Source organism: Ammospiza nelsoni, chromosome 14 (genome assembly GCF_027579445.1).
Source record: "Ammospiza nelsoni isolate bAmmNel1 chromosome 14, bAmmNel1.pri, whole genome shotgun sequence".
NCBI lineage: Eukaryota > Metazoa > Chordata > Aves > Passeriformes > Passerellidae > Ammospiza > Ammospiza nelsoni.
Window position 1 is genome coordinate 9,055,197 of NC_080646.1, and position 21,753 is coordinate 9,076,949.

The 21,753-nt window shown below is 39.4% G+C and overlaps 1 long non-coding RNA gene across 1 annotated transcript in view; it reads right to left on the bottom strand.

The window, feature by feature from the left end:
* LOC132079693 (uncharacterized) overlaps positions 1–21,722 on the bottom strand; it is a 162,271-nt gene extending 140,549 nt beyond the window's left edge. Inside the window, exon 1 of the long non-coding RNA XR_009419440.1 lies at positions 21,641–21,722. This is a non-coding gene — a long non-coding RNA (uncharacterized LOC132079693). The remainder of the gene's footprint in view (positions 1–21,640) is intronic.
* Between the last annotated feature and the right edge of the window lie 31 nt (positions 21,723–21,753).

A 21,753-nucleotide genomic window follows, 5' to 3' on the forward strand; every position in this document is an offset into this window, starting at 1 on the left:
GAAAAATAGAATATTTAAAGTCAGGCATCACAAGAGCTTATGGATATTTACTTTTACAGTTCCTAACTTGGTATACTACTTTTCTTCTATGATGCTCAGCCTGATGATGTTCCATTCATGCTATCACAGATATAAACCTGAAATATCATCAAACCTCCTCTCACCCCAACAACTTGGCCTTTAATTCATAAGATATCACATGCAAATGTGAAAGAGCTTAATAGCATTCCAGTCTTTTACTGAAAAGTACAAGAAAGTAACACTACACTTGCCATTTTCCACTGAGCTGCACTTTCTTTAGATCTGGTAAAGGGAGCATTGCCCACTTTTTAAAGCAACAGAGGATTTAAATTATGAGAGGCTGATTTTAAGTTCTCTGCTGAAGTGAGAGAATAACACAGATATGTGGAATTAGATGAGATTGATAAAGGAATAGGTGAAGCCAAGCACTGCACAGAGTCTCCATTTTCAGTTTTACTAAGAGCAGCATACAGAGGGGGAATTTACACCATTTTAGCCTGGGCATGAAGGTGTGGGACAGAAGGGCTGAACTACTGATCACATTTTCTCTATTAATTTCTATGTTTTTCAAAACAACAGACCCACAGATACTGGTTGGGTTGTGCCATGGTACCCTAGAAAGGAATAATGCTCTGTACACCTGCAAACAGATCAGAGCACCCATGTCAGTGTCAGTAAAGGGACAAATCAGTTTTGTTTCTACTAGACATAAAATAATGACAACACTGATCCCCAGTTCTTTCCCACCCAATTCTCCTTATGACTTTTCAAGCAAGAGCAGTAACCTCATTTGCCAGAATAAACACCAAGAGTGTTGTTACAGCCTATTTTGTTCATTTTTTCTTATTAAATTCTGACACATAAAGGCCAAACCCAAACAAAATATGCACATTCCACAATGTCAGTCACTGAAGACCTGCCTTACCCTAGCAAGCATCTGTGCCTAAATATCATTAAATGTTACACAATCAGTCAATATCAACATATTGACCACCTGCAAAAAAGAGTCCCCACACTTTTCATGTCAACTCCCACCCAAAAAATCCCCCCACATTTGGGGTAAAGCCATTCTCAGGTTGATCCTTTGTAGAATAAAACTTTCAAGATAGCTCAAATTAACAAATTCTGAGTATTTCCATTAACATTCAGAAACAAGCTTTCCAAACATAGTCCTGACAGCAATGCTGGGATTATAATTCTAAGAGTTTATGTAGGTGCTGATCAGCTCCTAAAACCAACAGCCCTGGCATTTTTGTTAAAATAAAATAGCTTTCCCTGCAAGCATTTATTTCTCAGCACAGCCTCAAAATTACAGCATTTCTGGTTGTTCCTGAAGGAATTGCTCTAATATCCTTGACACTGTTTGTGTGGCAGATACAGGAGCACAGAGCAAAATGCAGACTTCCAGGAAATTTCACCTGTGCCTTTGTTGTCTTGTGTTCACTAGACAATTGCAAATATCTGGTTCTAGAAGCATAATGTCTAATTTATTCTTATTAACCTTACTGAAAACTGCTACTCTACTGATGTGTCTCCCTGGAGAATCCATGGCTCCAGTTGCCCAAGGTGCTTTTCAGCTCTCTGTTTACTGAAGCAATACTTAAAACAGGAAAAAACAACCAGAAGACAGGAAAAAAAAAAAAGAAAACCAAAACAGAGACAAATGCAAGAGTCCTCAGGAGACTGAATTTAACAGCATTTGTAGACCATAATGCGAAGACAAACCCCCCTCAAGTGATTGCTGTAATTTTTTCAAGAGAATTACAAATAGCATTTAAATTTATTTAAAATAAGGTTAATTAAACTGGAATGCCTAACTACAGTTTCTTTCCCTTGCCTTAGGAATAATAAAAAAAAATACCCCAAACTTTGAAAAGCATCAAAAATTTTGAAGATTGGTTTGTTCAAAACATTTGTTCATAGCTCAGGTTACAAGGGAAATCTTTGCATCATTTTCCCTCATATGGGAATATTATGAGGGCATATTATTATTCCCTTTAAGTTTCTCAATACTTGAAGCTGAATATCACAGCCCTTTCAAATTACATAAAGAACAACTTGGCATGAAATTAATGTGGATGTGGGGCTTTGGTTATTTTTAACAAGTATTTCAAGCACTTTTTTCACTCTTGCCATGCAGCAAGAACTAAGAACATTTCAGTCAAAGTTTAAAAAGGCATTTGACTAAAAATTGGAAGTGGTTAACATTCTGATGCAATTTTAACTGCCACGTGAATATCTAATTGGGCAATCTCTTGCCTTAATGGACTGTTTCAAAGTGCTCTGTCCTCACAGCTAATGACTGATTCAGTTTTTACAGCAGAACCAACTCAGATTACACTTCTTATCACTTTTAATTCATATGATCTTATGAGTTCCTTCAGAAAGTGTAGCCATTTACCAGACTCCTGTAAGGAGATATTCCTCACACATTTCCAGGGGGAGTGCTTGGGGGAAGGTATGTGTGTGTGGGGTGTGATATAAAACCTCCTTAAAGCATTAGGCGTTTGGAAATCCAAAGAACATTTAGGTAGAGCAACTTCTCCCCAACACCCCAACTTTATGTTTTTTAAAATACTCAGCCAAGCAACTGCTAGTTAAATACCACAGAAATGGCCATTATACCACACAAACCCCACAAATCTCACTGCATATGCACTCATCACTCATATTCAGTAGAGATGGGTGTATTTTAAATTTCACATAATCCCATTATCTAGCAACACCAAATGCAGACAACTGTATAATTTCCAAAGACAGCTTCTTGGCATATAAACAAAAGTTATCTCCTTACTAATAAATTAAACAACTTTCATTGTGAACCAAAAAAAATATTTCTCTATGCCAAGATTATGCATAAATTTATGGGCTCCAAGAAATTAAGAAACTGTTATCTGTTCAGAAAGAAGTCTCTGCACACACAATAACTCCTTTCATTTTCATGATCAGCCTTTTGTTCCAGTCTCCTCATGAAGATCTACAGCTTCTTCCCACTTCTGGTTCCTAAATGTAACTTTCTTTTATAAATAAGGAATAAATATGGACCCAATGTCAGTGGGTTCACCCAGCTTTGGCTCTGACCAAAGAGTCAGAGACACAGATCTTTGTTATTCATTCTTTTCTATTCTTAGCTTAGCTAGCTTCTGAGGAAACCTTTTCTTTCTATTTCTTTTTAGTATGGTTATAATGTAATATATATATATATATATAACATAAAATAATAAATCAAGCCTTCTGAACATGGAGTCAACATTCTCATCTCTTCCTTCACCTGAAAACCCCTGTGACCATGGTCACAACAGATTCAAAATTAGGTATGTTCTACAGGAGTGTTGCAGCCCAAAACAAATTACAAAAATCACTTTTTTCTAATGGCTTTGATGTGACTGTAGAAAAAGTTTCTTCTCTTATCAAGACCTTTCATGTTCTATTAAGTGACCTGACCTCATCATTTAAAAATTCATTAAATGCTACCAGCAGTTGTGAAGTAGAAGGACAAAGGAAAGATCAGCAATGAACAAAGGTCTGACCAAATTGAAGGCATTACAAGGATTAACTTGTGCTGATGTTTAGGAGGAAATTCAAAGCTTTAGGTTTTAATAGGGTTTTTATTTGTCACTTTTCTCTAGGTTTAGTAATAGGGGTCAAAAGTGGAATTATCTGTTTGTTCTGAGCCATGACAGTGTATTCTTGCTTGAACTCCTCCTGTGGAATGCTAGATGAAGTCCATTGAAAAATAATATTTTGGGTTTTTTACATTCAATCAGATGCTGATACCTGCACCAACACAAGTTTCACATTTCTTACGCAGCTGCCACTGCTGGTTCCAACATCCCAAACCAGGGAAATGGCAGCAGAGCCCATGAGGAGCTGCAGCCATGAACAATTTAAGTAGGCACAGACCAAGCATCTGCAGGAACATTACCCTCCAAGCTTCAGTGGTTTGCTTTTTCTTTGCACTGGTGCTTGCATTTTTACTACGTGGTAAAAATATCTAGAGGCGTAGGTTGAAGGGGTTTTAATCTATGACTTGTTTAACTTCAAAACAATAAATAAAAAATAAAAATCAATTAGAACAGCCAGGGAAAGAGAGTTGCTTTTGTTGGCTTCAAATGAAGGAGTCTAATATATCCTTTCATAAACAAACCTCCTCTCCACTAAGGTTTCTTGTAAGAACAAGGCAGGCTTCAAAAGAGGTTCAGCAATTCAGTGAGGATAGGAACCCAAAAGCTCAGAAAATTCATTTGTCTGCAAAGCAGAGCTGGGAATCCCAAGGGAGCAGCTTGAGTGAGACTTTCTAGTGCTTACCAGGTCTGCTCAAGCACAAAGGGCACTGTACAAACAACCTCTCAGGGTGCTTTTCAGGAAACTGGATGTTTTCTGCTGAACCAGCCAGAACCCATTAATTTCAGTGCATAAAATGATGAATACAGAAGCTGGCTGCCCTCAAAGGTAAACAGAGGTCAAGGTGGAGCTTGGCAAGCAGCTAGGTTTTGGTTAAAATACCACCCCAAAAAAAAAAAATTGTTTCATGCAAAACCGCTCAAATTAAAGGAAGTAATTTACATAGAGATTTTATAAACTATTTTGATCATCTTCCAGGAATAATCCAGTTGATGAGTTTAATGGCAGAAACATTATCAGATCAGAACACTTCTAGGGAAAACAAAAAAACCATGATTTTTTTATAAAGTGAAACCATAGTATTCCATTGAATATTATGATTTCGATGACCAACTAACTGTGTATATACCTGTCCAAACAAGAGAGGCCTACAAGTCTCTATAGATTTTATTTAGCATCAAAAACATCTGCAGTCATCAACAAAAGAAGGTCAAAAGTCCATAAATAAATGATTTCCTGCTTATTCTTCTTTGGATGTTAATAATTTTATCAAAATTGGCTGTTACTCCTTGAGCCACAGTGCTTGATCTCTGCAGATGTAACAGGCTCCACGTTTAGACACCCAGGAGAGGGCCCTCCAATCACCCAGTGCAAAACAAAAACTAAATAAATATTTAGTGCAATACAACACCAGGTTGCAAAGGAAAACTGACCAACAATTCATTCTTTCAAAATATCTTCATGCTGTTCAAGTAGACAAGAGCCCTGACTGACAAACCTTCACAGGACTCAATTAGTGACCCATTGAACAGCACAGGTGCTCAAAAGTAGAACCTGCAGGGTTCCTGCTTTTTGAGTGTACAGATGGAGTTAATAAAATCACCAAAACTGGGGTAATGAGAATAATTTTGCTCTTTCCACCCTCCAGATAATTCTACTTTAATTTGTGTCTAACCCCCCCATACAGCTTTACTCCTCTTCTGGTGCTTCATTTTCTCTTTTCCAGACCCCTTTTAGCCCTAAGGCAAGGCAGAGAAGGTGAGGACTGTCAGAGGAAGGAAGAGTGGGAGGGAATGCCCTGGGCCTGAGCAAAACAGGTTTTCAGAAATCCCCCACTTTCTCATCTCAGGCAGTGCCAGAGAAAATAACTGGAAAGCAGTCACCTGAACCCATGGCCAAGCTCTCACTCACACACCCCACTGGCCTCTGCTTGCCAGCAGATGTGATCAAACATGTTCACAGCTCCAGGGATCCCAAACTGACAAATTTCATACATCAGCCTTCCACAAAAATAGAAGGAAATCAATCACAAGGTTACTCATCACACAGCCCTAGGAATCAGCTGCTCGTGATGCCACTGGCTTGCTGGCGGATACAGGAGGGAGACTGGAGGTGCATTTTAATTGCATCACCCAAGAGATGCCTATCTGCCATCTTTATGGAGCAGAATCTGTTTAGAGGAGTCTACCTTCACCCATGGCCAAGAAAAGCTTTGCAACAATGCAAATCAAAATGTCCTTGCCTTAGAAAAACATTACAAACTGATATTTTGCTTGCACTTAGAAATAAGATTGATGTTCTGACCAAGGCAAGTCCAGGCTAGGTTGCCCCTGACCCTGACTAATGTTTTCTTGGCATGTTTTTGATGTGTATCATCTCCCTAGAGCACAGCACACAGAGAGCTTCCAGTTACTGAAGCAGCTCCTCTTTCCTGAGAATGCCCAGATGACGAGCTGGAACTTAGATTTTCCATGAAACTTATTGTCATAGGACCTTTAAGGACAAGGGAAGACTAAAGGATTGAAATAAATACATTTAGAGGAAAACATGGGATAAAGGAGAAGAGGGGAAAATTGAGATTCAGGTTCCAAAGGAGAATGGATAAATTCTTAGAGGGGAGACTAAAACAAGGAAGGGTGGCAATGCTAGGGAGAATAGGATAGAAACAAAGAAAGCATTATTACTATTATTATTATTATTTCACCCCCAGGATAAACCCTGCATCCCAAGAGAAAGTGAAAGAGGGTTTCCACAGGAAAAAAGGTGCTGTGGCTCCATCATTCAGCAATATTTGCTTCTGCCTCTGCACCTTCCTATCTCTGACCTATCCTGCAAGAGCACTTACAATCAGGGGTTTTGAAGGGCTTTCAGCATTTCACCCCATTTTATTTATCGTTTAGACTTTTTTAGTCAAGACCACAATACTGATTCTCACAAAATCTAAACCTGTCAGCTGTCACTGGAAGGGCATCCCTTGAGCTATCACAGTGACATGTTCCCAAGGAAGTGTTTGTCACACAGCAGGACAGAGCACACAGATCACCCAGGTCAGTTAATCAGCAAGGAAAAACTGGATGCACAGTGCTCTAGTGCCTACAGAAGGGGTGCAATAAGCTCCTTAGCCAAAAACCCTCATCCCTGCCCTAGAGCTGTGGTTTATCAGATAACTTAATTCACATTCACACAGCAGCTTTTATCCTATCATCCCAAAACCACTTTATAGGCCATGCTTCCAGCATAATTTACCTATTCATGCATAGTCTCCAGCAGATGTAGCCACACCAAAGTTAGAAGTAATATTTAATTTTCACCAAGAGGTGAGGATGAAGCATTTTCCTTAACCAGATTCCTCCTGCTAACCAGAGAGACACCACATGCAAAGTAATAGAATTTTCCTAATACTGGAATAAGAATCTAATTATTCCCTAATTTTGCCAGCTCCTATGAATCATGAGGAAGAGATTAAAGCAAAAGTAAATATTGGTTCCTACTCCTATTTACAGTAATCATCTCAAACAATGAAGCTACTTGAGTCACTTATATTATTAGAAGGTGGATGTGGTTATATTTTCATCATTAAATTTGCAGATAACTCCCTGAAAACCAAAGTGTTACTCTGGAGAATTACTGAAGTCTAAGCAGCAGCTGTGCCTATCCTAGCAATACAATGCAATTTTTCTGAAAATTCAAATGCAATCTGCTCCCAGGCGTGAGCAGAGTGGCAGTGGAGAGCTGAGCACTGCAAAGCAGCAGCAGACTAAAAACCTAACAGAGATCAACAGCCTTACATTTATCAGCAGCTAAAGATTTTCAAAGGGTGGTGAATAAAAAAACCTCCACCACTGCTCAGCCCCCCTTTAAAACACACCTCTCCTCAAAACTGGCTGCTAAATTAATTTTCCAGAAGAGCTTTAAGTACCTCGAGCAAATAACACTGCTACATCCTTCTGGCATTCCTCTCATCCCAGAGAGCACTGCACACATCACTTAAATCAAATACTTGTGTTTTCACTCCTGTTTTGTCAATGACCAGATGTTTGAGCAGTTCCATCAGTGGTTAGAGAAGGAGCCAGAGAAGCATGATGAATAGCACGAGGATGAGTGGGCACCACTTCAAAAAGTCTGTGCTTTAAATCCCTTAGAATTTGAGAGGTTTAAGTGCCATGAGGCTCAGTTCATTTTATCACAGTGATTTAAATAGCCTGTTCTGCAACTGTAAGTCAGATAATCAAGGCATGAACATTTTAGTCATAAAAGCTTGAGCAGCTACAACACTGCTTGATAATTATAGGTGTGCAATTTTATGGCAATAAGGATATCTTTAAACTGAAAGCCCAGATTTTTCTTCCTATAGCCTGGCAACTTTATTTACACAAAATGGAAGTAAGACATGCTGTTTCCAAAAACAAATTTCAATAATGCTTCACCAAAAGATACCCAAGTCCTACTTGTGCTGGCCTTTGAAACAAAAGCCTCCATTCAAGAGAAAGAAAAGCAAAACTGTTCACACACAAATACACTTGACAGTACAAGCCTTTCAAGTAACATTGGAATAACAAATACTCAAAAGCATTTTGGTGTAATCTCACTGTCCTTCTGATCTGAATGTCATAAAGAAAAAGCAGAAAGTTAAAGTTCAAATCTGTCTTACTTAAAGTGTAAGTAAAAACATATCTTTGACACACTTCATTGTACACACTTCAAAGCTCTTTACTGGTTTTCTGTACAAATTCCATTTCACCCTTTGCCTAGAAGAAACCAAATCTCCAATGGACTATGCAGCCTTTTAATGGCAAGTACTTTACTCTATTGGGGAATGACTATTGGAGAAAAAATTCTGAATGCCATATCAACCAGACCAAAGAAGGAAAATTATCACCATCTTAGAGTTAAGGTACATTGAGGGTTTGCTCAACTCTCCCCTTAAAGGGGAAAAAAAACCTAACCAAGTCTCTTGAGTTCAGAATAAAGGACAAAGGATGGTTTTTCATCTGTGAAATGCCAGCTAGACACAGCCCTGCCATAAGTGCAATGCAGGGACCCTGCCTTGCTCTCCAGCCTGGGGAAAACATCACAGGCTGGAGACAGCCATAGAGCACACTCTGTGTCTGTGGCAAATCTGTTTTGTACCCAGGGGGCTCCTGAGCAAAGAAAAAAAAACATAGAACGAAGTCAAAACACACACACGCAAAAAGAAATAAGTCAAAGCATGCAAATAATTGTAGACTGAGCAGGAAAATGGAGAGAACATGTTTCAGTTCTGTCAGATCCTGAGGGGTTTAAGCCAAAAGTATTACCAGTATGATCCACCATCCAGTCCAAAATTCCCGAACAACATGACAAGCTGGCTTGACAACACTGCTTGCAAAAGATAACACTCACAGAAAAAAACATAGATGCACTTTCACAAAGGGTCACACAAAGAAAGAACAAGCAATGCAACATTTTTCCATGTCACCAGCACGAAACTCCACCAAAAAGCAAGACTGAATCTTAAAGTGACAATATTAAAAAAAAAAAAAAGTTTTCTGGCTGTTTCCTACATTTCAAAGTAAGCAACAGAATCTGAGCTGCACTAAGTTCTCCCCAGCACACTCTAATCCTTCAAAAGCTTTTCCTCTTATGCCTGAGGGATCCCTGCTCTCTGCACGAGCTCCTCACTCTTAAGTTCCCTCTCCTGCCACTCCTTACCCACCATGTACCTCAGTCCAAAAACTTCTCCTGTGACTGCACTCAGCACATCACTTTTCCCCCTCCTTCCATATTCTCTGTCCTTTCATTCCTTAGAGAAAACATCCCAAGCCAAAGTCAAGCAGCTGTCCATCACAGCTGGAAAACAGAACAGCTGCCTTGACCTCTGTGGTCTCAGAGAGGCCACTGGAGAAAAGAGCCTTCCACTGACCCAAGGGGCTGCCATTGTTTTTATTTGCTTGAAGTTCAGCACGGGCATTCAAGTTCTTTACCTATAATGCAAGGGAGACCATAACAGGTACAGCAAGGGGTCTTAACACAGATGTTGTTTCTACATTGCCTTATTTTCCAGAAAATCTTTCATGGCACAAACTAATGTCATACAGTTCCCATTTCCTGAGTAAGATGTATAAATCAAGCCAGATTTTCATCTCCGTTCTTAATCTTAGACTTCTTTTGAATTAATCTAGTTGGTGCCAAAGTTTAATGTTTCAAAGCTGCCTTTTCAACCATTAACAATAAATAGTAGTAACAGTATACCCCAATCATGACCACTTTTGTAACAAAAATCTCTAGTTACCTAGTTTTATCATATTCAAGTAATTAAAAGGAATGTTTTTCTGAACAATTTCCTTGGATAAGTTGCATTCTTAAATGCCTGTACAATGGTTTTTAAATGACTACCAAGTTAAGGAGAAAATGGTGTTCTGAGACCCTCTGGGAATGGTTATCCTTAATTCCTTTTCAATTTTTTAAAAAGGTAATTTATAACATTACTAAAAAAAAACCTACTGGCAGAAACAACACACAGTTGCCAAAGATCTTTGATCTTCGTCAGTAACTGCCACACCATGTTCAGAGAAGTGATTTATGATCAGACAAAATTCACAACTCTACATATTCCAGTCACAGGCTCTCTCTGAGGCAATTGGCATCACCATGCATGGCGTGCCACAGAAAACATTTTCTAAGAAACCTTGAGAAAAAGTACTAAACCCCTCAGTGACAGCAATAATGAACCTCAGACATCTCAACTTGCTAGAGAGTTCTTTTCAGCCCTATCTTTGCTCCTGAATACTTTGCAGCTTTAAGTAGTTTGTTGTCTACACGTACTAAGCCCCTCTCAGCACCGAGCTCTTTCCAATTTCCAGCACCATGAAAGCTGAATTACATCAACTTCCTGCTCCCAGCAGAGGTCTGGACCCTGTGACCAGTTCATCCTGCCTCCTAATTAACTTCTCAGGTACAAGGGGTTGCTGCTGTCATAATCAGCCCATTCAAGCTTTCATGATGAGACTCTAAATCTCTTCAGCACACAACAGCTTTGGTGGGTTAAGAGTCAATTGGATCTTTTTAGCAAAAACAGCCATCTTCCACTGACCTGTGCAAATTTTATTTGCTTGATGGAGCTGATCAAACTCTCGAATCAATTGTTAGCAAGTGCTTCCAATGACACAAGCATTGGCTTGTGCTGCTCTTTGTTACTCATTGGTGAGGTGGTGATGAGGTATTTGAAGGATTTCCAAACCAGAACAGTTCTACAGTTATCAGTATGCCACAAGATGCATTTATTATATACTTATTATAAACTTATTTAAAGTTAACTTTTTATTTTAAGTTAACATAAAATGGTTTAAAAAATCATATGCTGTGAGTCAAGTGAAAAGGCATCCACCACAAAGGGTGGATAGCAGAAGAGAACAATTAGCAAGTAGTTCATATTGAAAATAAACAAAACATGCTCGTGACTAAAGCAGTGGACAGCAGCTATGAGAGTAGCAAATTTATTTACAATTTAAAAATAAAGGGACAGTATTTTCCAGCTCTGCTCCCAAATAGTTCCATCATTGATTGAAACTTGATCAAAATGTCACCTGAGCTTCTCTTGAATTCAAGTTTGTTACTACATCATCCATAATAAAACATCTAAAAAGTACCAGTGCTCCATTCACAGCCACCTATAATTTAAAATAATAGTAATTCCCCCTAATTTTTTTCTGCTGAGCATACAGTTTTACAAGGAAGGCTTAAACACATCCTTAGTCTGTATATTCCAGGCTACTAGTCCAGTGCTACTCCTAATTAGGCAAAGACAAAAGTGTGTGATAACTCAGCCCTTAACTGGATTTAGGCTACTTTGTTCTTTTCCATCAGAGGCTGGGCACCCTGTGTTTTAATGTAGCAGCATCCCACTGGCAGGCCCACTAATGAATCTGCAGAAGCCCATCAATCCAAGTAAAACTCAGTAAAACTCATTTGACACCCATTTAAACCTTTCCCCCTTAGCCCTCCAAGCCCCTTTTTCTCCAAGACTTTGTTTGAGCTGTTTGAGCATTTATTTCCAGCATCACTTGATTGGGTCCAGACGTTGCATTGCATTTCAAAGTGAGATGTGGAGTGTCTGCCCGGGGCAGACAGGGTGCTGATCACCAGCATAAACATTGGGAGATAAAATACCCAGTGACACCTCCTCAGCACATCAACTCCCAGATGTGGTCAGCAAAAAGCAGCAAAGAATGAGCCCATTACTCACAAGGTGAGCACTGAGCACAGGAATTGCACATTGTAAATTGACAGAGGAGAATCAGATAATTCAAAATACTTTAAAACACTTGTTTCCTTACCAATAAACGCCAAAGGGAAAAATAAGCTAAAACACACTTTTGGTTTTTTTCTGCAGGCTGGGACCAAGCCACAGACTTCATTGAGTTAGCACACCCTGCAGAGAACTGCAGTGAAATAAAGGAAGAATGGACAACTGCAGTGAAATAAAGGACCACAGACTGACTCTCTCATACAAGGAATATTATCAATATTTGCACTGAGGTAAAACCAGATAACAGGAGGAGGAATGCCAGCCAAACATTAAAGTCCTAAAGACGGGGGAAATTACATCTTGAATTCATCAGTCTCTTATTACATCAGTCTTGGCCACTAACAACCAATTTATCTGGAAATGGCAGATTTTCACTTTTGGTGTATGCATGCCTGGACAGAGAGGCAGAATGTGATATAGTTTTGTTTTAGAGAGTGTTTTGTTGAGGATTTTTTTTTTTAAAGCACAAGTACTCTCTACTGTAATCCTAGGGAATGAAGCCTGTTGTGAAGAAAAAACTGCTCTGCACTTCTTAAAATACAGCCCACCAGACACTTATCCTAAAAATAAGATTTGACAGAACAAAGGAAAAAGAATAATAAACTCTTTATCTTGTGCAGAGATTAAATTGCTATTGTTGCATTTCAGTCTGTAAATTGTGTCAGTTCTACTCCCTGCTCCAGTCTGTTCTTGTAGACTGGAGCATAGTCCACAAGTCCAATAAAGGGCACTTGAATCTTTTTTCTGCCTTTTTATTAAAAGATTCATTGCCACCACTACAGAGACCAGAAGAAAAATTACATTCAAAAATCACAGATCTGACTGCAGAAATGAGCAGGGAAACAGGTTTCTCTCATTTGTGAAGTGGCAAAATCTCGATGGAGAGGTGGAAAACTCACTGAGAGTGAAACATGACGTCAAATATTCAGAATGCAAATAATCCACCCAGACCTAGGAGTTTATATGCAGAGTAACCACATTGAGCTGCCTGCCAAAGTTCTCTAGAAACTCAAATTTCAAGAGGGGGGGAGGGGGAACCAAAAAAAAAGCACAACAGAGGACATCCATTTAGACTTGAACAGAGCAGTTCCAAAGCATGCAAGAACAACAAAATTTTGGTACTAAAACCTGAATTTTCTTTAGTAATGCACACCTTCCCATGAATAATAGAAAAGTATCCTCAATGTTTTATGAGGTATAGCCTAGTCCTGAAGACTAATCTGCAGGACTTGCTTATACTGATACTTTTGCATTGAAGAGATCAGTAATATTCAGCTAACTTATAGAGGGCACCTACAAGCTACAATGACAGCCTCAAAAAGAAAAAATCAACAAGGTCATTTTAAAAAAAATTATTTGGACCAACAAAATACTTTTTTATTTCTTCACATCACTGCAGTATCCAGGAGCCCTGATGAGCCCAGACCCCAGTGTGGTAGATGCTACTGTACAGCCAATTTATGAACCAGACATGCTTCTCAATGAGCAAAAGAAAGTACATGCTAATAATGTTATTACAGCATCAGTGCAGCATTATCTCAGACAATGAAAAGTGTGGAAGTTTTATATGCTATCTTTATTGTTATAAAAAGTAGCACTGTTACCTTGGCAACTGCTGAATCACTTGGGAGTTTGTTAAAGAAACCCAAATGTTACTTATACTTGCACATTTGCAATCAATTTAGGGAAAACAATTGGGGTTTTGTTTGGTGTGTTTTTTTAAGCAAATCACACATTTTTTCCTTATGACTATGACCCTGCAAATTTCAGCATTTTTGGGGTTTCTTTTAAATAAATCACTTCTTGGGATTTAATTAAGGCAGTTCATGTCTCATTTGTACACAAAGTAATCTGCACTTTCTTACACAACAAATTCTAATAATTCATGTAGGATGTCAGTCAGAAATGGAAGCACAGACACTCTGCAGGGCACACAACAATTCCCATCAGCTTCCCACCTCCTGTGCAGGTCTGGGAATGGGGACAGGCATTTTCCCTGGGGAGTTTGGAGGGGGGACAGGAATCCCAAACTCCTCTTTTTCAGGGGCTCAGACCACACTCCCAGGCACAGGAGCACAGAAATGGGAAAAGGTGGTTGCACAATATCCTAAAACACCAGGCTGCCAAACCTGACCTTGCCTGTCTTGGCTTCCAGGTGTTGGCATCCTTTGGTTTCCAGGTTTTTTCCACCCTTCCTCAGCAGTATCTGTCTGATTTTAATGTAAGGACTGGGTGCATGAAGATAATGGGAAACTGCAGGAGGATCAGTTTGTGAGATGTGATGATTGTGTGGGATGCCTCTTTTCTTTCTAGTTTTCATGAACATATTATTCTCCAAGTACAGGCCAACAGCAATGAAAAGCAGAATACTGGCAACTCTGAGTTTTTCTGTCAAGGAACCTCCTGCAACTCAATTAGGCTGTAAAAGAGGGGCTGATTTTGCATAATCTTTTTTTTTTTTTTTTAACTGAAAATGCCACATACAATCAGTGTGTGAGTGTAGCCCAAGTAAAATGCACATTTTCCTTAAAACAAACCCAGCCAAAAGCACATCAGACTCCTTCAGACTGTCACCTCTGAGGTGTACAGAGCCAACCAGAATAAAAGTCAAGGGTTACATCCCAATTCTCCTAACCCACACTGGCAGGATAAAAGGAGGTTCAGGGAAAGTCTTATCACTCCCTATACCTGAAAGGAGGTTGTAGGGTTTTGTCTTCTCCATTAATTCTATATCACATTGCACTCGGAGGGTCATCTGACACCATAGCCAGAGGAACTCCTGCTTTAAATACTTATTTAATATCTTTGGTGAGAGAATGGAACTGAAACCCAGCCTCCAGAAAACATGAACAATCATGAAATTAAGACCAGAATTCAGCTATAATTAAACAGAACTTATTTCAATAGGATATATTGAATAACTATTTCAATAGGATATATTGAATAGTTACAGAGTTCCTGAGATGGTTATTTCATTAGAAATTACCTTGGCAAGAGGATAAATGTAGGGCTATTGGCACCTCCACCACAGAGCTATGCTACCCCTATGGCCAATATTTATTATTGTATTTCCCAAATGCCTTTAAGAACTGAATAATTCAATTGCTCAGAGCATTTGAACCTTAAACACAAAGTATTCCACATCTGCTTGCATGTAGAGAGGTCTGAGACAATGACTCAGCCAGATACAACCTTAACTCTCAATTTCCTTTCATTTAAGCCTCTAATGAGATGATAACAGAAGGGCCTTAGGGTTTTGTTTTACAAGGTTGTGATAGGACTTTATAGCAACTAAAGGTTTTTTCACCTGAGTTTATTCTTGGGGATAAAGGAGGGCAGGACATGGAAACTTTTTCTTCCAAAGGTGCAGCAGAGAGAGCACCTCTGTAAGAGTGTGTTTGTCTCCCAGATCACTCTTGAAGAAGTGGCTCACATTAAAAAGAACTAACACAGATGAGAGTGTTTATTCACACACACATTCCTATCCCCAGACAGGTTTCAGCAGGAAAACACGGAGCTCATGCTCTGTGCAGAGACATGCACGCTCCAGCCGCGTTTAAAGGGCCATGTTTAAAAAGTGCCATGTTTAAAAAGTGCCATGTTTCTCCCACACCAACCTCTCAGTTCTGTCAGTCCTCACTCTGTGCTGACCCTCCTGCCTGTGCTATTCCATGTGCTGGGGCTGTAAAGACCACAGAGCCTGGACCTGAGTTTGCTGGCTGTTCATGTCCCCTACATAGAGCACCAGTGAAGCTCAACCCCTCTTTCCAATCAGAACTACAGCATGGAGCAGGGAGATTAGCTTGGAAAGTGTGACTTCATGGAGAATGTGCCTTTAAAAAGTGCCCTGTTTCAGAGAAAAAAGCTGGACAGAAATATTACCGGGAGAGCTGTGCTGGGGTACGAAGCAGTAGGACACACTCACCAAACTGGCACAGACTTGAATTACTTTCAGATTCATTTTCAGACCCAAGTGACATGAATCTTAATAAAAACAAATACTGTGTAACATAAAGCCACCAAAGATTAAAAAAAACGAGACAACAAGATTGGTTTTGACAACTCGAATGTTTCAAATTTGGTACTGATGCCCATGTCCACAGGTAAGAGGCTGTAGTAAAGGAGGGAGGAGCAAAGCAATGCCTCACTGCTGTCTGTGGATTCAAAGTTGTCACTTTGGCCTTGATGGATTGTTTTGGGTCAAGTTCTGATGCAAACTCCTGCAAACTGCAGTCCCAAACCAGCTGCTCAGCGGCCACAAGTGCTGCCACAGTCCCCCTGCCTCACAATGCTGCTGAGTAAGCCTGAAAACAGCAGGAAAATTGTGTACAGTTCCCTAGGTGTGGAAAAGAGCCATGGCTTGTCACCTGTACAAGCCTGCTCTCAGCATCACCTCCTGGGAGGATTGGCAGCACTCACCCCCATCACATTTTGGGAGCCCCAAGAGGAAGAGCAGCTGCCATCTCCTCCTGACCTCATAAGGAAGGGGGAAAGCAAACAGGACAAGGGGGCTGCCAGGGACACCCTCCTCAGAGCAGCACGAGAGAGAGGTGGAAGAATTAGAACGTTGCCATGAATGCATTCTTGTAATGTTTTAGTTATTCATACTAACTTAAGGCCTATTAGGCTGGTTTGTGTTCACCCAGTTTCACATGGCCCTCCTACAGCACCCAAGGCAATTTTTACCTCTGATTACAGGACAAAATTACTAAAGAGCTTCAGCACACAATGCCTGGTCTCAGAGCTGCCAAACATTCCAAGATCACCTCCAAAAAACGACCAAGCTGGGCACTTAACCCTGTTTCCCAGAGGGGAGAAGCTACCTTTAAAAATACACCGCTGCCATGGGGAAGGAAATAATTACAGACTTCCACAGCAGAGAGAACAGCTCTTTCTTTCTGTCCCATGCCCACTGTCCTTTTCTGCACCCCTCCAAAGCAATGGCAGGGGGAAGGCCACAGGCAGAAGCACTCACACAGCAAGATTCTGCAGAAAGGGGCTGTGCTTGTCCCCTCACTCCTGTGTCACCACGTTTCCTACACAGCAGGATGCAGAACAGCAGCTCCATTTCTCCTCCAGCTTTTCTGCCCCTCCTGCTTAAACTGCTTGTCATTGACATTGCTGCCTGCTACTCTGCTATTCCACAGCCTCACAAGTGAGACCGTGAATCCACACATCAGCCAAGACTGCCTAGCAGAAAAGGAACCCCATGATTAAGGAACAGGATGAAATTCTGTATCGCATTTAAAAATAAATAAAAACAGGACATAGAATAGAAGCAAAAGTGTTTTGCTTCATCTCCTTACAAAAATATCCTTTAAGCTCTAGCTGCTTATGTGCAAAGCAATTCACAGCAGTAAAAAGACAGGAGAAAGCTCTTGCTAAGCAGTGAATAGAAGCAATTAGCCAAGAGAAGAGCATAAGCAACTTGCACTATGCCTTCATAAAGCTTATCAGGTTTATTCTGCCCTGTTACATCTGTGTAATTTATATTAAAAAGCCAGCAGCTATTTGGCAAGATTTACATCTAGAAACAGCAATTTAATCACATATGAAAGATGAGTAGAAGTGGATGCCTCAGGACATCGCAAACTTCTCACCTCCTACTAACCTGCCTGAAACTTGCCCTTGTCATATTAAATGTTCACTAAAAATAACTTTTAAATATCTGTTTCATTATTAGGCTCATCTCTCTAAACAGAAACAAAATTTATTAAGTTACCATGCAAAATATTGAATGCTTGCACAGCAGAAACAAGCAGCTTGCAAGTTCAGCACTCTTCCCTCTGCAGTGATCTAACTACTCTAACATAGCAGAATTCCTAGCAATTTCTTGGCCAGGCAGAAACAAGTTGAATGGCAGATGTAAGAGATTCATCATGAAAAAAACCCTCCAGAAGCAAAGCTGTCAAACAGGACTTTACTCTCTAAAATAACAAAAGGAAGGGATTCACATGTAACCTGGATGTGGTAGCTAACACCATCAAGTCCAGGGTATGCTGTCCTGTTGTTCCATTATTACATTTCTGACATTTTAATACTGAACAGCAGTTATATATTTACCAAATGCGTCACCTTTGAAGCCTGACCTCAAAGTGTCCTAAAGTTTCAAACCATGACCAGTTAAGTGACTAATTTTAGGCAGTCCTGTATTTATTGCTGTTATACAAAGAACAGAGCTCTTAATCAACCAAGGCTTCTCAGAAGCCTCATTTCTTTCTTCTTTATAAACCTCTTTATGGGCAACAATCAGACAAGACCAGGAGTTGTTTACTTGCTGATTGGTGCTCAGAATTTTTTCTAAATGTGTGTGTGCCTGCACTACAAACGGAGTTGTTGCAACAGGTACCTTCCATGAACTCTTGAGAATTGGGGTCAAGAACAGAAGGGGTTTTAAATTAGCATCAGTTTGCCAGACATGGCACTAATCACTCCGAAATCAAAGCTTATAGAAAGCATGGACAGCCTGCTGAGATGTACTTGATCTGTGAGTAGCCCCTCTCACTTTATCAATATTCCACTTCAGAGGATGGAATTTCATAGTTGAAAAAAGGAAAATAATTTAAGTGTCCAACATATAAGCAAAGCTCTGCCCAGTAAGCAAAAAATGGCAATCCTGCCACTTAATTAGAACCCTAATTAGAAAGCAAAAATACATTTCATGCACAAACTGCTATCCTTCATTAAACCCCCTTCAGAAAAGAAGAATATCTTTGGGAGCTGCAGCCTGGGGGATTTTGTTTGTTTGGGTTTTTTGTTTATTTTTTCAACAGTCATTTATCTGCTCTTGTAAAATACAAACAAGATCAGCACAGAGGAGAATTTCTATTGAGTCCACAAAAAAACATCAAGTGCAGAAGTTAACGTAGGTGTTAATGCTCAGAATGGTGGGGCTTTATACAATCTCATCACCTGATACCTGTGCCAAGGCCAAACCTCACCTGCTGCTGTGTTCAGCTGTTTGCCAATTGTGATATTTTCTCACCAGCAGCAAAACCCTTGGGACTCCAAAAGCCCCAGTTTCCAATGCCCGCCTGGGCCTTGGAACGTGCTCCTTAGCCCACATTTATAATCAGACTTTTCTTGAGGAAAAGAAATTGCTACAACAGGATTCAGCCACATCTAGGAGAGCGCAAAAAGCAGATAGTCAGACTAAACTGGTAGCTCAGTAATCAGTGTCCTGATTAAGATAAACTGGAAGTAATTGAGAAAGCAAAAGACTTTTACACTGCGAGTCCACACCTAACAAACAACTCAATCCATCCCTTTTTCAGCAGCTCAGGCAATAAGTGCAACTGAGATTTTCACTAATAAGTCTACAAAAACTAATCATGGAAACAATATTTTTCCACAAGCATCACTGAAATCTTAGAGCAGAGATTCTATATGGCAATCTTTCATTGTTATTATTATTTTTTAAATTGTGCCACAACTGACTCTGCACTCATTTTCTGTCATCTCTGAAACACAAAAGGATTCTTGCAATCGTGCTACTTAAAAACAAATCTGATTTAAAACAACAGTTGTAAACATTAATAGGTTTAAATAATAATGATGATGGCTTGCCTGCCAGTTCCATCTGTAGCCAAATCTGTGTTAATTCACAGTAGAATTTCTAATTTGTGGATGCCACAAGAAACAGAGCTGTGCTCAATTAGCATGACCAGTAAACTATCAAGATAAGGGAAAAATACATTTCTATATAAACATTGTCTTTTATTACAGCAAAGATACATGCCTAAAATTAATTTATCCACTACAAAGCTGTCATTTTCTGTAATTTAGGATATTTGGACTCAGATGCATTCCAAGATAAGGATGCTAAAGAGGAACTCTTTATTACTACAGGGCTGCCGTTTCACATGGAGTGACACAGTGACAGAGTCCCTCTCAGCCTGAAGGGTGCCAGTCCAGCCTTTAAGGGACACTCCCAAAAAACAAATAAAGCAGATATTCCTCGCCATCTTACACATGCTTATCCATTTATGTATTTTTTTTCCAAATCCTTATGTGCAAAAAACACGTCAAATTCTTAATTATTATCTGCAGGAACATTCAGAAAATTTAAGTCCCAAAGGCAAAGTACACACAACAGGACAAAGCTGTTCCACACTGACCTACTGGGACATGTGTACATGTAATTTACACATGACATGTAAATGTAACAGCCAACATCACCCTTCTACAGCCAGCTAAAAACCAGAACATGATAAATCAGAATTTTTTAAGAAATGGAAAATATAAGGATTTTATAACCTAGAAGACTAACGTGCATTTTAGAAATCTAAGAGAAACTGTATAATAATATAAAATATAAAATTCTCCTATCCTTCTTGATAATTCTCAAATTACTTTCCATAAGCATGGTCTATTTGGCAATTTCCAGGAGATGTCAGTAATAACAGCAATGTTTAATTCAGTAATGAATTTGAAAACCTAAGTTTTTTAAATATACACTTCAGTTCTGTAAACTTAGTTATGCAGGTTTTCTGTCAAAAGTTTTCAGGTTCACAGGCAAATCTGAAAAGGCTAGTAATGGAAAATAAAGAAAAGGTATTGCTTCAACCAGCTGGACCATGCTGTAACTAACAGCAGTCTGGGGAGGAAAACAATAAATATGACCTTTCCAAAGGACACAGCCACTCTAGACACGCAGTGCACACTTGTTCTGAAATACACATTTACACTCAAGATTATGATATAATCATCCATGTGATCTAAATAGGGAATTAACAGCTTTTCTCTTCCCTCTTCCACAGAGGGACCAGCTGATGAATGAGAAGGTGAAAATTATAGGTTTTAGAGACCTATGAACAAAAGTCATTTAATCCACAGGAAATTAAGATCATATCTGAACTGAGTCCTTTACTTGAATTGGGAATAAAACTCTTCATAAGACTTCTCCATTGTTTCTCTGAGTTTTTCATCCTTTCTACTTGGTAGGAAAAAATAAAAAAATAACCAACCAAAACTACAGCCCTACAATGCGCATGCCTGTAACAAGTTAGGAACAAGTATAAACAGAGAAAATTTTGCAAACCAAGTATATTTTCAAATCACTTTTAGAAAGTCCTTCTGCACTGAGGGAGAAGTAATGCCTTCTCCCTCCACCCCAGCTTCCTCCAGGTTTCAGCTACATGAAACAATTTAATGCTTTTATGTATTTCACATGTAGATCATCCAAAACACTTGCATAGTCTACCAAAAATCATTTTCTGCAATAAATGCATTAAAGTACAGAGAATGCAAAACTACAGTTCTCTTCTAAGAAAGCAATTTCAAAGTGAAATATGCAGCATTCTAATAATTTCCTTACATTTTTTCTGCTTAATAAGTTTCAATCTTATAAGAAACATCACACATAATTTGAAATGCCATAAGACACCAAGCAATTACAGGTCTGAATTTTTTTTTCAAAGTACTAATTTAGAACTCAAATCTGCGTTTTCTAGGTTTATTTTCAAATACATCTCGGTAATTTACCACAGTTCTTTCTAAACCTGGCCTCTAGTTAATAAGGCTTCTACACATATGGTCTGACTTTCTAAAGGGCCTATTAGGAAAGAAAGAAGAAAAAAGAAAAGAAATTCCATTACTGTTTTCATGCTTTTTCATTGAACCATCACCGCATTCGCTCGCAATAACTCTAAAGCAGGATTATAAAAGTGCTTTCCCAGAACGTGCACTAAAAGGAAAGGAGCTCCAAACCTGGAGAGGGTCTGAAAGGGGCCTCTTGTGAAGTGAATTCTCCCATGCAAACCTTTGAATCCCTTTGCCTGGTGGAGCTGCCGGGCCTCTAAACACAATTAGCTATTCCTGCA